Source organism: Colletes latitarsis, chromosome 8 (assembly GCF_051014445.1).
Source record: "Colletes latitarsis isolate SP2378_abdomen chromosome 8, iyColLati1, whole genome shotgun sequence".
NCBI classification, from domain to species: domain Eukaryota; kingdom Metazoa; phylum Arthropoda; class Insecta; order Hymenoptera; family Colletidae; genus Colletes; species Colletes latitarsis.
Genome location: NC_135141.1, coordinates 530,428 through 548,067, shown reverse-complemented (window position 1 = coordinate 548,067; position 17,640 = coordinate 530,428). Strand labels below are relative to the sequence as shown.

General features: G+C 43.3%; 1 non-coding gene across 1 annotated transcript; it reads left to right on the top strand.

The window, feature by feature from the left end:
• Positions 1–17,253: 17,253 nt before the first annotated feature.
• On the top strand, positions 17,254–17,415 carry LOC143345195 (U1 spliceosomal RNA). Its single transcript, XR_013080217.1, has one exon. It is a non-coding gene; the product is annotated as a U1 spliceosomal RNA (small nuclear RNA).
• The last annotated feature ends 225 nt before the right edge of the window (positions 17,416–17,640 follow it).

Sequence of the window (17,640 nt, the reverse complement as noted above, 5' to 3'; positions counted from 1 at the left end):
ACAGATCCTGAGTTTTTTCGGATTTGAATCACGTAGTAATGTGGTACCACACAGTAGCAGTCAATAAAACCTGGTTTCGATCAATATTTTAGAGGATAAAATCGGTTAGGTCTGGGTTAGGTCCGGCTTATGCCCACATCTGGCTCATGATTTTGCCTTCTTCGCATACTTGTTGGCCAGAACCTGGGTTTTTTCGAATTTGAGTCACGTAGTAACGTGGTACAACACTGAAACAGTCAATTAAAGCTGGTTTTGATCAATATTTTAAAGGATGACACCGGTTGGGTCTGTGTTAGGTCTGGGTTATGCCCGCATCTGGCTCATGATTTTGCCTTCCTTGCATACTTGTTGGCCAGATCCTGGGTTTTTTCGGATTTGAATCACGTAGTAATGTGGTACCACACAGTAACAGTCAACAAAACCTGGTTTCGATCAATATTTTAGAGGATAAAACCGGTTAGGTCTGGGTTAGGTCTGGCTTATGCCCGCATCTGACTCATGATTTTGCCTTCTTCGCATACTTGTTGACCAGATCGTGGGTTTTTTCGGGTTTGAGTCACGTAGTAATGTGGTACCACACTGAAACGGTCCATAAAACTTGGTTTCGATCAATATTTTAAAGGATGACACCGGTTAGATCTGGGTTAGGTCTGGGTTATGCCCGCAGCTGGCTCATGATTTTGCCTTCTCCGCATACTTGTTGGCCAGAACCTGGGTTTTTTCGGGTATGAGTCACGTAGTAATGTGGTACCACACTGAAACAGTCAATTAAAGCTGGTTTCGATCCACATTTTAGAGGATAACACCGGTTAGGTCTGGGTTAGGTCTGCGTTATGCCCGCATCTGGCCCATGATTTTACCTTTTCCGCATTCTTGTTGGCCAGATCCTAGGTTTTCTATGATTTGAATCACGTAGTAATGTGGTACCACACTGTAACAGACAATTAAACCTGGTTTCGATCAATATTTTAGAGGATCACACCGGTTAGGTCTGGGTTAGGTCCGGGTTATGCCCGCATCTGGCTCATGATTTTGCCTTCCTCGCATACTTGTTGGCCAGATCCTGGGTTTCATCGGGTTTGAATCACGTAGTAATGTTATACCACATTGAAACAGTCAATTAAAGCTGGTTTCGATCAATATTTTACAGGATAGAACCGGTTTGGTCTGGGTTAGGTCTGGCTTATGCCCGCATCTGGCTCATGATTTTGCCTTCTTCGCATTCTTGTTGGCCAGATCCTGGGTTTTTTCCAGTTTCAATCACGTAGTGATGTGGTACCACAGTGAAACAGTCAATTAAACCTAGTTTCGATCAATATTTTAGAGGATATCACCGGTTAGGTTTGGTTTAGGTCTGGGTTATGCCCGCATCTCGCTCATGATTTTGCTTTCTTTGCATACTTGTTGGCCAGATCCTGGGTTTTCTCGAATTTGAGTAACGTAGTAATGTTGAACCACATTGAAACAGTCAATTAAAGCTGGTTTCGATCAATATTTTACAGGATAAAACCGGTTAGGTCTGGATTAGGTCAGGGTTATGCACGCATCTGGCTCATGATTTTGCATTCTTCGCACACTTGTTGGCCAGATCCTGGGTATTCTCGAATTTGAATCACGTAGTAATGTTGAACCACATTGAAACAGTCAATTAAAGCTGGTTTCTGTCAATATTTTAGAGGATGGCACCGGTTAGGTCTGGTTTAGGTCTGGGTTATGTGCGCATCTGGCTCATGAATCTGCCTTCTTCGCATACTTGTTGGCCTGATCCTGGGTTTTTTCGGTTTTGAATCACGTATTAATGTGGTACCACACAGAAACAATACATTAAATTTGGTTTCGATCAATATTTTGGAGGGTAACACCGGTTAGGTCTGGGTTAGGTCTGGGTTATGCCCGCATCTCGCTCATGATTCTGCCTTCATCGCATACTTGTTGGCCAGAACCTGGGTTTTACCCTGTTTGAATGGCGTAGTAATGCGGTACGACAACGAAACAGTCAACTAAACCTGGTTTCGATCAATATTTTGATGGATAACACCGGTTAGGTCTGGGTTAGGTCTGAGTTATGCCCGAATCTGGCTCATGATTTTGCCTTCTTCGCATTCTTGTTGGCCAGATCCTGGGTTTTTTCCAGTTTCAATCACGTAGTGATGTGGTACCACAGTGAAACAGTCAATTAAACCTAGTTTCGATCAATATTTTAGACGATAACACCGGTTAGGTTTGGGGTAGGTCTGGGTTATGCCCGCATCTCGCTCATGATTTTGCCTTCTTTGCATACTTGTTGGCCAGATCCTGGGTTTTTTCGTGTTTAAGTTACGTAGTAATGTGGTACCACACTGAAACAGTCCACTAAGCTTGGTTTCGATCAATATTTTAAAGGATGACACCGGTTAGGTCTGGGTTAGGTCTGGTTTAAGCCCGCATCTGGCTCATGATTTCGCCTTCTTTGCATACTTGTTGGCCAGATCCTGGGATTTTTCGGATTTGAATCAGATAGTAATATGGCACCACACGGTAACAGTCAATTAAACCTGAATTCGATCAATATTTTAGAGGACAAAACCGGTTAGGTCTGGGTTATGACCGCATCCGGCTCATGATTTTGCCTTCTTCGCATACTTGTTGGCTACATCCTGAATTTTTCGGGTTTGAATCACGTAGTAATGTTGTACCACATTGAAACAGTCAATTAAAGCTGGTTTCGAGGAATATTTTAGAGGATAAAACCGCTTAGGTCTGGGTTAGGTCTGGCTTATTCCCGCATCTGGCTCATGATTTTGCCTTCTTCGCATACTTGTTGGCCAGATCCTGGGTTTTTTCGGGTTTGAGTCACGTAGTAATGTGGTACCACACTGAAACAGTCCATTAAACTTGGTTTCGATCAATATTTTAAAGGATGACACCTGTTAGGTCGGGGTTAGGTCTGGGTTATGCCCGCAGCTGGCTCATGATTTTGCCTTCTTTGCATACTTGTTGGCCAGATCCTGGGTTTTTTCGGATTTGAATCACGTAGTAATGCGGTACCACACAGAAACAGTCCATTAAATTTGTTTTCGATCAATATTTTAGAGGATAAAATCGGTTAGGTCTGGGTTAGGTCTGGCTTATGCCCACATCTGGCTCATGATTTTGCCTTGTTCGCATACTTGTTGGCCAGAACCTGGTTTTTTTCAGGTTTGAGTCACGTAGTAATGTGGTACCACACTGAAACAGTCAATTAAAGCTGGTTTCGATCCACATTTTAGAGGATAAAACCGGTTAGGTCTGGGTTAGGACTGCGTTATGCCCGCATCTGGCTCATGATTTTGCCTTCTTCGCATACTTGTTGGCCATATCCTGGGTTTTTTCGTGTTTGAGTCATGTAGTAATGTGGTACCACACTGAAACAGTCCACTAAACCTGGTTTCGATCAATATTTTAGAGGATAAAATCGGTTAGGTTTGGATTAGGTCTGGGTTATGCCCGCATCTGGCTCATGATTTTGCCTTCCTTGCATACTTGTTGGCCAGATCCTGGGTTTTCTCGAATTTGAATCACGTAGTAATGTTGAACCACATTGAAACAGTCAATTAAAGCTGGTTTCTATCAATATTTTAGAGGATAAAACCGGTAATGTCTGGGTTAGGTCTGGGTTATGCCCGCATCTGGCTTATGATTTTGCCTTCTTCGCATACTTGTTGGCCAGATCCTGGGTTTTTACGGATTTGAATCACGTAGTAATGTTGAACCACATTGAAACAGTCAATTAAAGCTGGTTTCGATCAGTATTTTAGAGTATAGAACCGGTTAGGTCTGGGTTAGGTCTGGGTTAGGTCTGGGTTATGCACGCATCTGGCTCATGATTTTGCCTTCTTCGCATACTTGTTGACCAGATCCTGGGTTTTACCCTGTTTGAATGGCGTAGTAATGCGGTACGACAACGAAACAGTCAACTAAACCTGGTTTCGATCAATATTTTGGAGGGTAACACCGGTTAGGTCTGGGTTAGGTCTGGGTTATGCCCGCATCTCGCTCATGATTCTGCCTTCATCGCATACTTGTTGGCCAGAACCTGGGTTTTACCCTGTTTGAATGGCGTAGTAATGCGGTACGACAACGAAACAGTCAACTAAACCTGGTTTCGATCAATATTTTGAAGGATAACACCGGTTAGGTCTGGGTTAGGTCTGAGTTATGCCCGAATCTGGCTCATGATTTTGCCTTCTTCGCATTCTTGTTGGCCAGATCCTGGGTTTTTTCCAGTTTCAATCACGTAGTGATGTGGTACCACAGTGAAACAGTCAATTAAACCTAGTTTCGATCAATATTTTAGACGATAACACCGGTTAGGATTGGGGTAGGTCTGGGTTATGCCCGCATCTCGCTCATGATTTTGCCTTCTTTGCATACTTGTTGGCCAGATCCTGGGTTTTTTCGTGTTTAAGTTACGTAGTAATGTGGCACCACACTGAAACAGTCCACTAAGCTTGGTTTCGATCAATATTTTAAAGGATGACACCGGTTAGGTCTGGGTTAGGTCTGGGTTATGCCTGCATCTGGCTCATGATTTCGCGTTCTTTGCATACTTGTTGGCCAGATCCTGGGTTTTTTCGGATTTGAATCACGTAGTAATGTGGTACCACACAGTAACAGTCAATAAATCCTGGTTTCGATCAATATTTTAGAGGATAAAACCGGTTAGGTCTGGGTTAGGTCTGGTTTAAGCCCGCATCTGGCTCATGATTTCGCCTTCTTTGCATACTTGTTGGCCAGATCCTGGGATTTTTCGGATTTGAATCAGATAGTAATATGGCACCACACGGTAACAGTCAATTAAACCTGAATTCGATCAATATTTTAGAGGACAAAACCGGTTAGGTCTGGGTTATGACCGCATCCGGCTCATGATTTTGCCTTCTTCGCATACTTGTTGGCTACATCCTGAATTTTTCGGGTTTGAATCACGTAGTAATGTTGTACCACATTGAAACAGTCAATTAAAGCTGGTTTCGAGGAATATTTTAGAGGATAAAACCGCTTAGGTCTGGGTTAGGTCTGGCTTATTCCCGCATCTGGCTCATGATTTTGCCTTCTTCGCATACTTGTTGGCCAGATCCTGGGTTTTTTCGGGTTTGAGTCACGTAGTAATGTGGTACCACACTGAAACAGTCCATTAAACTTGGTTTCGATCAATATTTTAAAGGATGACACCTGTTAGGTCGGGGTTAGGTCTGGGTTATGCCCGCAGCTGGCTCATGATTTTGCCTTCTTTGCATACTTGTTGGCCAGATCCTGGGTTTTTTCGGATTTGAATCACGTAGTAATGCGGTACCACACAGAAACAGTCCATTAAATTTGTTTTCGATCAATATTTTAGAGGATAAAATCGGTTAGGTCTGGGTTAGGTCTGGCTTATGCCCACATCTGGCTCATGATTTTGCCTTGTTCGCATACTTGTTGGCCAGAACCTGGTTTTTTTCAGGTTTGAGTCACGTAGTAATGTGGTACCACACTGAAACAGTCAATTAAAGCTGGTTTCGATCCACATTTTAGAGGATAAAACCGGTTAGGTCTGGGTTAGGACTGCGTTATGCCCGCATCTGGCTCATGATTTTGCCTTCTTCGCATACTTGTTGGCCATATCCTGGGTTTTTTCGTGTTTGAGTCATGTAGTAATGTGGTACCACACTGAAACAGTCCACTAAACCTGGTTTCGATCAATATTTTAGAGGATAAAATCGGTTAGGTTTGGATTAGGTCTGGGTTATGCCCGCATCTGGCTCATGATTTTGCCTTCCTTGCATACTTGTTGGCCAGATCCTGGGTTTTCTCGAATTTGAATCACGTAGTAATGTTGAACCACATTGAAACAGTCAATTAAAGCTGGTTTCTATCAATATTTTAGAGGATAAAACCGGTAATGTCTGGGTTAGGTCTGGGTTATGCCCGCATCTGGCTTATGATTTTGCCTTCTTCGCATACTTGTTGACCAGATCGTGGGTTTTTTCGGGTTTGTGTCACGTAGTAATGTGGTACCACACTGAAACAGTCAATTAAAGCTGGTTTCGATCCACATTTTAGAGGATAACACCGGTTAGGTCTGGGTTAGGTCTGCGTTATGCCCGCATCTGGTTCATGATTTTACCTTTTCCGCATTCTTGTTGGCCAGATCCTAGGTTTTCTATGATTTGAATCACGTAGTAATGTGGTACCACACTGTAACAGACAATTAAACCTGGTTTCGATCAATATTTTAGAGGATCACACCGGTTAGGTCTGGGTTAGGTCCGGGTTATGCCCGCATCTGGCTCATGATTTTGCCTTCCTCGCATACTTGTTGGCCAGATCCTGGGCTTCATCGGGTTTGAATGACGTAGTGATGTTGTACCACATTGAAACAGTCAATTAAAGCTGGTTTCGATGAATATTTTACAGGATAGAACCGGTTTGGTCTGGGTTAGGTCTGGCTTATGCCCGCATCTGGCTCATGATTTTGCCTTCTTTGCATACTTGTTGGCCAGATCCTGGGTTTTCTCGAATTTGAATAACGTAGTAATGTTGAACCACATTGAAACAGTCAATTAAAGCTGGTTTCTATCAATATTTTAGAGGATGGCACCGGTTAGGTCTGGTTTAGGTCTGGGTTATGTGCGCATCTGGCTCATGAATCTGCCTTCATTGCATACTTGTTGGCCAGATCCTGGGTTTTTTCGGATTTGGATCACGTAGTAATGTGATACCACACAGTAGCAGTCAACAAAACCTGGTTTCGATCAATATTTTAGAGGATAAAATCGGTTAGGTCTGGGTTAGGTCCGGCTTATGCCCACATCTGGCTCATGATTTTGCCTTCTTCGCATACTTGTTGGCCTGATCCTGGGTTTTTTCGGTTTTGAATCACGTAGTAATGTGGTACCACACAGAAACAATACATTAAATTTGGTTTCGATCAATATTTTGGAGGATAACACCGGTTAGGACTGGGTTAGGTCTGTGTTATGCCCGCATCTCGCTCATGATTCTGCCTTCATCGCATACTTGTTGGCCAGAACCTGGGTTTTACCCTGTTTGAATGGCGTAGTAATGCGGTACGACAACGAAACAGTCAACTAAACCTGGTTTCGATCAATATTTTGAAGGATAACGCCGGTCTGGTCTGGGTTAGGTCTGGCTTATGCCCGCATCTGGCTCATGATTTTGCCTTCTTTGCATACTTGTTGGCCAGATCCTGGGTTTTTTCGTGTTTGAGTTACGTAGTAATGTGGTACCACACTGAAACAGTCCACTAAGCTTGGTTTCGATCAATATTTTAAAGGATGACACCGGTTAGGTCTGGGTTAGGTCTGGGTTATGCCCGCATCTGGCTCATGATTTCGCCTTCTTTGCATACTTGTTGGCCAGAACCAGGGTTTTTTCGGATTTGAATCACGTAGTAATGTGGTACCACACAGTAACAGTCAATAAATCCTGGTTTCGATCAATATTTTAGAGGATAAAACCGGTTAGGTCTGGTTTAAGCCCGCATCTGACTCATGATTTCGCCTTCTTTGCATACTTGTTGGCCAGATCCTGGGTTTTTTCGGATTTGAATCAGATAGTAATATGGCACCACACGGTAACAGTCAATTAAACCTGAATTCGATCAATATTTTAGAGGACAAAACCGGTTAGGTCTGGGTTATGACCGCATCCGGCTCATGATTTTGCCTTCTTCGCATACTTGTTGGCTACATCCTGAATTTTTCGGGTTTGAATCACGTAGTAATGTTGTACCACATTGAAACAGTCAATTAAAGCTGGTTTCGATGAATATTTTAGAGGATAAAACCGCTTAGGTCTGGGTTAGGTCTGGCTGATGCCCGCATCTGGCTCATGATTTTGCCTTCTTCGCATACTTGTTGGCCAGATCCTGGGTTTTTTCGGGTTTGAGTCACGTAGTAATGTGGTACCACACTGAAACAGTCCATTAAACTTGGTTTCGATCAATATTTTAAAGGATGACACCTGTTAGGTCTGGGTTAGGTCTGGGTTATGCCCGCAGCTGGCTCATGATTTTGCCTTCTTTGCATACTTGTTGGCCAGATCCTGGGTTTTTTCGGATTTGAATCACGTAGTAATGCGGTACCACACAGAAACAGTCCATTAAATTTGTTTTCGATCAATATTTTAGAGGATAAAATCCGTTAGGTCTGGGTTAGGTCTGGCTTATGCCCACATCTGGCTCATGATTTTGCCTTGTTCGCATACTTGTTGGCCAGAACCTGGTTTTTTTCGGGTTTGAGTCACGTAGTAATGTGGTACCACACTGAAACAGTCAATTAAAGCTGGTTTCGATCAATATTTTAGAGGATAAAACCGGTTAGGTCTGGTTTAAGCCCGCATCTGGCTCATGATTTCGCCTTCTTTGCATACTTGTTGGCCAGATCCTGGGTTTTTTCGGATTTGAATCAGATAGTAATATGGCACCACACGGTAACAGTCAATTAAACCTGAATTCGATCAATATTTTAGAGGACTAAACCGGTTAGGTCTGGGTTATGACCGCATCCGACTCATGATTTTGCCTTCTTCGCATACTTGTTGGCTACATCCTAAATTTTTCGGGTTTGAATCACGTAGTAATGTTGTACCACATTGAAACAGTCAATTAAAGCTGGTTTCGATGAATATTTTAGAGGATAAAACCGCTTAGGTCTGGGTTAGGTCTCGCTGATGCCCGCATCTGGCTCATGATTTTGCCTTCTTCGCATACTTGTTGGCCAGATCCTGGGTTTTTTCGGGTTTGAGTCACGTAGTAATGTGGTACCACACTGAAACAGTCCATTAAACTTGGTTTCGATCAATATTTTAAAGGATGACACTTGTTAGGTCTGGGTTAGGTCTGGGTTATGCCCGCAGCTGGCTCATGATTTTGCCTTCTTTGCATACTTGTTGGCCAGATCCTGGGTTTTTTCGGATTTGAATCACGTAGTAATGCGGTACCACACAGAAACAGTCCATTAAATTTGTTTTCATTCAATATTTTAGAGGATAAAATCGGTTAGGTCTGGGTTAGGTCTGGCTTGCGCCCACATCTGGCTCATGATTTTGCCTTGTTCGCATACTTGTTGGCCAGAGCCTGGTTTTTTTCGGGTTTGAGTCACGTAGTAATGTGGTACCACACTGAAACAGTCAATTAAAGCTGGTTTCGATCCACATTTAAGAGGATAAAACCGGTTAGGTCTGGGTTAGGTCTGCGTTATGCCCGCATGTGGCTCAGGATTTTGCCTTCTTCGCATACTTGTTGGCCATATCCTGGGGTTTTTCGTGTTTGTGTTACGTAGTAATGTGGTACCACACTGAAACAGTCCACTAAAACTGGTTTCGATCAATATTTTACAGGATAAAATCGGTTAGGTTTGGGTTAGGTCTGGGATATGCCCGCATCTCGCTCATGATTTTGACTTCTTAGTATATTTGTTGGCCAGATCCTGGGTTTTTTCGGGTTTGAATCACGTAGTAATGCGGTACCACACAGAAACAGTCCATTAAATTTGTTTTCGATCAATATTTTGGAGGATAACACCGGTTAGGTCTGGGTTAGGTCTGGGTTATGCGCGCATCTGGCTCATGATTTTGCCTTCTTTGCATACTTGTTGGCCAGATCCTGGGTTTTTTCGGATTTGAATCACGTAGTAATGCGGTACCACACAGAAACAGTCCATTAAATTTGTTTTCGATCAATATTTTAGAGGATAAAATCGGTTAGGTCTGGGTTAGGTCTGGCTTATGCCCACATCTGGCTCATGATTTTGCCTTGTTCGCATACTTGTTGGCCAGAACCTGGTTTTTTTCAGGTTTGAGTCACGTAGTAATGTGGTACCACACTGAAACAGTCAATTAAAGCTGGTTTCGATCCACATTTTAGAGGATAAAACCGGTTAGGTCTGGGTTAGGACTGCGTTATGCCCGCATCTGGCTCATGATTTTGCCTTCTTCGCATACTTGTTGGCCAGAACCAGGGTTTCTTCGGGTTTGAGTCACGTAGTAATGTGGTATCACACTGAAACAGTCAATTAAAGCTGGTTTCGATCCACATTTTAGAGGATAACACCGGTTAGGTCTGGGTTAGGTCTGCGTTATGCCCGCATCTGGCTCATGATTTTACCTTTTCCGCATTCTTGTTGGCCAGATCCTAGGTTTTCTATGATTTGAATCACGTAGTAATGTGGTACCACACTGTAACAGACAATTAAACCTGGTTTCGATCAATATTTTAGAGGATCACACCGGTTAGGTCTGGGTTAGGTCCGGGTTATGCCCGCATCTGGCTCATGATTTTGCCTTCCTCGCATACTTGTTGGCCAGATCCTGGGTTTCATCGGGTTTGAATCACGTAGTGATGTTGTACCACATTGAAACAGTCAATTAAAGCTGGTTTCGATCAATATTTTACAGGATAGAACCGGTTTGGTCTGGGTTAGGTCTGGCTTATGCCCGCATCTGGCTCATGATTTTGCCTTCTTTGCATATTTGTTGGCCAGATCCTGGGTTTTCTCGAATTTGAATAACGTAGTAATGTTGAACCACATTGAAACAGTCAATTAAAGCTGGTTTCGATCAATATTTTACAGGATAAAACCGGTTAGGTCTGGATTAGGTCTGGGTTATGCACGCATCTGGCTCATGATTTTGCATTCATCGCACACTTGTTGGCCAGATCCTGGGTTTTCTCGAATTTGAATCACGTAGTAATGTTGAACCACATTGAAACAGTCAATTAAAGCTGGTTTCTATCAATATTTTAGAGGATGGCACCGGTTAGGTCTGGTTTAGGTCTGGGTTATGTGCGCATCTGGCTCATGAATCTGCCTTCATTGCATACTTGTTGGCCAGATCCTGGGTTTTTTCGGATTTGGATCACGTAGTAATGTGGTACCACACAGTAGCAGTCAACAAAACCTGGTTTCGATCAATATTTTAGAGGATAAAATCGGTTAGGTCTGGGTTAGGTCCGGCTTATGCCCACATCTGGCTCATGATTTTGCCTTCTTCGCATACTTGTTGGCCTGATCCTGGGTTTTTTCGGTTTTGAATCACGTAGTAATGTGGTACCACACAGAAACAATACATTAAATTTGGTTTCGATCAATATTTTGGAGGATAACACCGGTTAGGTCTGGGTTAGGTCTGTGTTATGCCAGCATCTCGCTCATGATTCTGCCTTCATCGCATACTTGTTGGCCAGAACCTGGGTTTTACCCTGTTTGAATGGCGTAGTAATGCGGTAACAACGAAACAGTCAACTAAACCTGGTTTCGATCAATATTTTGAAGGATAACGCCGGTTTGGTCTGGGTTAGGTCTGGCTTATGCCCGCATCTGGCTCATGATTTTGCCTTCTTTGCATACTTGTTGGCCAGATCCTGGGTTTTCTCGAATTTGAATAACGTAGTAATGTTGAAGCACATTGAAACAGTCAATTAAAGCTGGTTTCGATCAATATTTTACAGGATAAAACCGGTTAGGTCTGGATTAGGTCTGGGTTATCCACGCATCTGGCTCATGATTTTGCATTCAACGCACACTTGTTGGCCAGATCCTGGGTTTTCTCGAATTTGAATCACGTAGTAATGTTGAACCACATTGAAACAGTCAATTAAAGCTGGTTTCTATCAATATTTTAGAGGATGGCACCGGTTAGGTCTGGTTTAGGTCTGGGTTATGTGCGCATCTGGCTTATGATTTTGCCTTCTTCGCATTCTTGTTGGCCAGATCCTGGGTTTTTTCCAGTTTCAATCACGTAGTGATGTGGTACCACAGTGAAACAGTCAATTAAACCTAGTTTCGATCAATATTTTAGAGGATAACACCGGTTAGGTTTGGGGTAGGTCTGGGTTATGCCCGCATCTCGCTCATGATTTTGACTTCTTAGTATATTTGTTGGCCAGATCCTGGGTTTTTTCGGGTTTGAATCACGTAGTAATGCGGTACCACACAGTAGCAGTCAACAAAACCTGGTTTCGATCAATATTTTAGAGGATAAAATCGGTTAGGTCTGGGTTAGGTCTGGCTTATGCGCGCATCTGGCTCATGATTTTGCATTCTTCGCATACTTGTTGGCCTGATCCTGGGTTTCATCGGGTTTGAATCACGTAGTAATGTGGTACCACACTGAAACAGTCCACTAAGCTTGGTTTCGATCAATATTTTAAAGGATGACACCGGTTAGGTCTGGGTTAGGTCTGGGTTATGCCCGCATCTGGCTCATGATTTCGCCTTCTTTGCATACTTGTTGGCCAGAACCAGGGTTTTTTCGGATTTGAATCACGTAGTAATGTGGTACCACACAGCAACAGTCAATAAATCCTGGTTTCGATCAATATTTTAGAGGATAAAACCGGTTAGGTCTGGTTTAAGCCCGCATCTGACTCATGATTTCGCCTTCTTTGCATACTTGTTGGCCAGATCCTGGGTTTTTTCGGATTTGAATCAGATAGTAATATGGCACCACACGGTAACAGTCAATTAAACCTGAATTCGATCAATATTTTAGAGGACAAAACCGGTTAGGTCTGGGTTATGACCGCATCCGGCTCATGATTTTGCCTTCTTCGCATACTTGTTGGCTACATCCTGAATTTTTCGGGTTTGAATCACGTAGTAATGTTGTACCACATTGAAACAGTCAATTAAAGCTGGTTTCGATGAATATTTTAGAGGATAAAACCGCTTAGGTCTGGGTTAGGTCAGGCTGATGCCCGCATCTGGCTCATGATTTTGCCTTCTTCGCATACTTGTTGGCCAGATCCTGGGTTTTTTCGGGTTTGAGTCACGTAGTAATGTGGTACCACACTGAAACAGTCCATTAAACTTGGTTTCGATCAATATTTTAAAGGATGACACCTGTTAGGTCTGGGTTAGGTCTGGGTTATGCACGCAGCTGGCTCATGATTTTGCCTTCTTTGCATACTTGTTGGCCAGATCCTGGGTTTTTTCGGATTTGAATCACGTAGTAATGCGGTACCACACAGAAACAGTCCATTAAATTTGTTTTCGATCAATATTTTAGAGGATAAAATCGGTTAGGTCTGGGTTAGGTCTGGCTTATGCCCACATCTGGCTCATGATTTTGCCTTGTTCGCATACTTGTTGGCCAGAACCTGGTTTTTTTTCGGGTTTGAGTCACGTAGTAATGTGGTACCACACTGAAACAGTCAATTAAAGCTGGTTTCGATCAATATTTTAGAGGATAAAACCGGTTAGGTCTGGTTTAAGCCCGCATCTGGCTCATGATTTCGCCTTCTTTGCATACTTGTTGGCCAGATCCTGGGTTTTTTCGGATTTGAATCAGATAGTGATATGGCACCACACGGTAACAGTCAATTATACCTGAATTCGATCAATATTTTAGAGGACTAAACCGGTTAGGTCTGGGTTATGACCGCATCCGACTCATGATTTTGCCTTCTTCGCATACTTGTTGGCTACATCCTAAATTTTTCGGGTTTGAATCACGTAGTAATGTTGTACCACATTGAAACAGTCAATTAAAGCTGGTTTCGATGAATATTTTAGAGGATAAAACCGCTTAGGTCTGGGTTAGGTCTGGCTGATGCCCGCATCTGGCTCATGATTTTGCCTTCTTCGCATACTTGTTGGCCAGATCCTGGGTTTTTTCGGGTTTGAGTCACGTAGTAATGTGGTACCACACTGAAACAGTCCATTAAACTTGGTTTCGATCAATATTTTAAAGGATGACACTTGTTAGGTCTGGGTTAGGTCTGGGTTATGCCCGCAGCTGGCTCATGATTTTGCCTTCTTTGCATACTTATTGGCCAGATCCTGGGTTTTTTCGGATTTGAATCACGTAGTAATGCGGTACCACACAGAAACAGTCCATTAAATTTGTTTTCGATCAATATTTTAGAGGATAAAATCGGTTAGGTCTGGGTTAGGTCTGGCTTGTGCCCACATCTGGCTCATGATTTTGCCTTGTTCGCATACTTGTTGGCCAGAACCTGGTTTTTTTCGGGTTTGAGTCACGTAGTAATGTGGTACCACACTGAAACAGTCAATTAAAGCTGGTTTCGATCCACATTTAAGAGGATAAAACCGGTTAGGTCTGGGTTAGGTCTGCGTTATGCCCGCATGTGGCTCAGGATTTTGCCTTCTTCGCATACTTGTTGGCCATATCCTGGGGTTTTTCGTGTTTGTGTTACGTAGTAATGTGGTACCACACTGAAACAGTCCACTAAAACTGGTTTCGATCAATATTTCAGAGGATAAAATCGGTTAGGTTTGGGTTAGGTCTGGGATATGCCCGCAGCTGGCTCATGATTTTGCCTTCTTCGCATACTTGTTGGCCAGATCCTGGGTTTTTTCGTGTTTGAGTCATGTAGTAATGTGGTACCACACTGAAACAGTCCATTAAACTTGGTTTCGACCAATATTTTAGAGGATAAAACCGGTAATGTCTGGGTTAGGTCTGGGTTATGCCCGCAGCTGGCTCATGATTTTGCCTTCTTCGCATACTTGCTGGCTACATCCTGGGTTTTTTCGGGTTTGAATCACGTAGTAATATGGTACCACACAGTAGCAGTCAATAAAATCTGGGTTCGATCAATATTTTAGAAGATAAAACCGGTTAGGTCTGGGTTTGGTCTGGCTTATGCCCACATCTGGCTCATGATTTTGCCTTCTTCGCATACTTGTTGGCCAGATCCTGGGTTTTCTGGAATTTGAATCACGTAGTAATGTTGAACCACATTGAAACAGTCAATTAAAGCTGGTTTCGATCAATATTTTACAGGATAAAACCGGTTAGGTCTGGATTAGGTCTGGGTTATGCACGTATCTGGCTTATGATTTTGCCTTCTTCGCATACTTGTTGACCAGATCCTCGGTTTTCTCGAATTTGAATCACGTAGTAATGTTGAACCACATTGAAACAGTCAATTAAAGCTGGTTTCTATCAATATTTTAGAGGATGGCACCGGTTAGGTCTGGTTTAGGTCTGGGTTATGCGCGCATCTGTCTCGTGAATCTGCCTTCATTGCATACTTGTTGGCCAGATCCTGGGTTTTTTCGGATTTGAATCACGTAGTAATGTGGTACCACACAGTAGCAGTCAATAAAACCGGTTAGGTCTGGGTTAGGTCTGGGTTATGCACGCATCTGGCTCATGATTTTGCCTTCTTCGCATACTTGTTGGCCAGATCCTGGGTTTTTTCGGGTTTGAGTCACGTAGTAATGTGGTACCACACTGAAACAGTCCATTAAACTTGGTTTCGATCAATATTATAAAGGATGACACCGGTTAGGTCTGGGTCAGGTCTGGGTTATGCCCGCATCTGGCTCATGATATTGCCTTCTTTGCATACTTGTTGGCCAGATCCTGGGATTTTTCGGATTTGAATCACGTAGTTATGTGGTACCACACAGTAACAGTCAATAAAACCTGGTTTCGATCAGTATTTTAGAGGATAAAACCGGTTAGGTCTGGGTTAGGTCTGGCTTACGCCCGCATCTGGCTCATGATTTTGCCTTCTTCGCATACTTGTTGGCCAGATCCTGGGTTTTTTCGGATTTGAATCACGTAGTAATGTGGTACCACACAGTAGCAGTCAATAAAACCTGGTTTCGATCAATATTTTAGAGCATAAAACCGTTTAGGTCTGGGTTAGGTCTGGGTTATGCGCGCATCTGGCTCATGATTTTGCCTTCTTCGCATACTTGTTGGCCAGATCCTGGGTTTTCCCGGGTTTGAATCACGTAGTAATGTTGTACCGCATTGAAACAGTCAATTAAAGCTGGTTTCGATCAATATTTTAGAGTATAGAACCGGTTAGGTCTGGGTTAGGTCTGGGTTAGGTCTGGGTTATGCACGCATCTGGCTCATGATTTTGCCTTCTTCGCATACTTGTTGGCCAGATCCTGGGTTTTTTCGGGTTTGAGTCACGTAGTAATGTGGTACCACACAGAACGGCCCATTAAACTTGGTTTCGATCAATATTTTAGAGCATAAAACCGGTTCGGTCTGGTTTACGTCTGGGTTTCTGCGCGCATCTGTCTCATGATTTTGCCTTCTTTGCATACTTGTTGGCCAGATCCTGGGTTTTTTCGGATTTGAATCACGTAGTAATGTGGTACCACACAGTAACAGTCAATAAAACCTGGTTTCGATCAATATTTTAGAGGATAAAATCGGTTAGGTCTGGGTTAGGTCTCGGTTATGCGCGCATCTGGCTCATGATTTTGCCTTCTTTGCATACTTGTTGGCCAGATCCTGGGTTTTTTCGGATTTGAATCACGTAGTAATGCGGTACCACACAGAAACAGTCCATTAAATTTGTTTTCGATCAATATTTTGGAGGATAACACCGGTTAGGTCTGGGTTAGGTCTGGGTTATGCGCGCATCTCTCTCATGATTTTGCCTTCTTTGCATACTTGTTGGCCAGATCCTGGGTTTTTACGGATTTGAATCACGTAGTAATGTGGTACCACACAGTAGCAGTCAATAAAACCTGGTTTCGATCAATATTTTAGAAGATAAAACCGGTTAGGTCTGGGTTTGGTCTGGCTTATGCCCACATCTGGCTCATGATTTTGCCTTCTTCGCATACTTGTTGGCCAGATCCTGGGTTTTCTCGAATTTGAATCACGTAGTAATGTTGAACCACTTTGAAACAGTCAATTAAAGCTGGTTTCGATCAATATTTTACAGGATAATACCGGTTAGGTCTGGATTAGGTCTGGGTTATGCAAGCATCTGGCTCATGATTTTGCCTTCTTCGCATTCTAGTTGGCCAGATCCTAGGTTTTCTGTGGTTTGAATCACGTAGTAATGTTGAACCACATTGAAACAGTCAATTAAAGCTGGTTTCCATCAGTATTTTAGAGGATGGCACCGGTTAGGTCTGGTTTAGGTCTGGGTTATGCGCTCATCTGGCTCATGAATCTGCCATCATTGCATACTTGTTGGCCAGATCCTGGGTTTTCTCGAATTTGAATCACGTAGTAATGTTGAACCACTTTGAAACAGTCAATTAAAGCTGGTTTCGATCAATATTTTACAGGATAAAACCGGTTAGGTCTGGATTAGGTCTGGGTTATGCATGTATCTGGCTCATGATTTTGCCTTCTTCGCATACTTGTTGACCAGATCCTCGGTTTTCTCGAATTTGAATCACGTAGTAATGTTGAACCACATTGAAACAGTCAATTAAAGCTGGTTTCTATCAATATTTTAGAGGATGGCACCGGTTAGGTCTGGTTTAGGTCTGGGTTATGATACTCACCTGGCGTAGAGGTTACCGTGATCAATAAGGCGGTTTCCTCCAGGGCGAGGCTCGTCCATTGCACTACGGTTGGGCTGACCTCTGCGAATATCCCTAATGTGGATATCTCGGGCGTAGAATTTTTGAGCGGCCGCGTAAGGTCGCATAATGCCAAATCTCGGGGGGCCCAACATGGCGGCAAGGCGGCTGTATTTAGGAGTCGTCCGGTCCATGGCGCTTTATGGCGCGCCAATATGGGCCGGCGGTCTGATGGCCAATCGGCGGGGTGCATTTGTACTCCGTCGGTTACAGAGGTTGGTCGCCATCAGAGTCGTGCGGGGTTATCGCTCGATCTCCTACACAGCCGCCACCTTGCTGGCGGGTTCCGCGCCGTTTCACC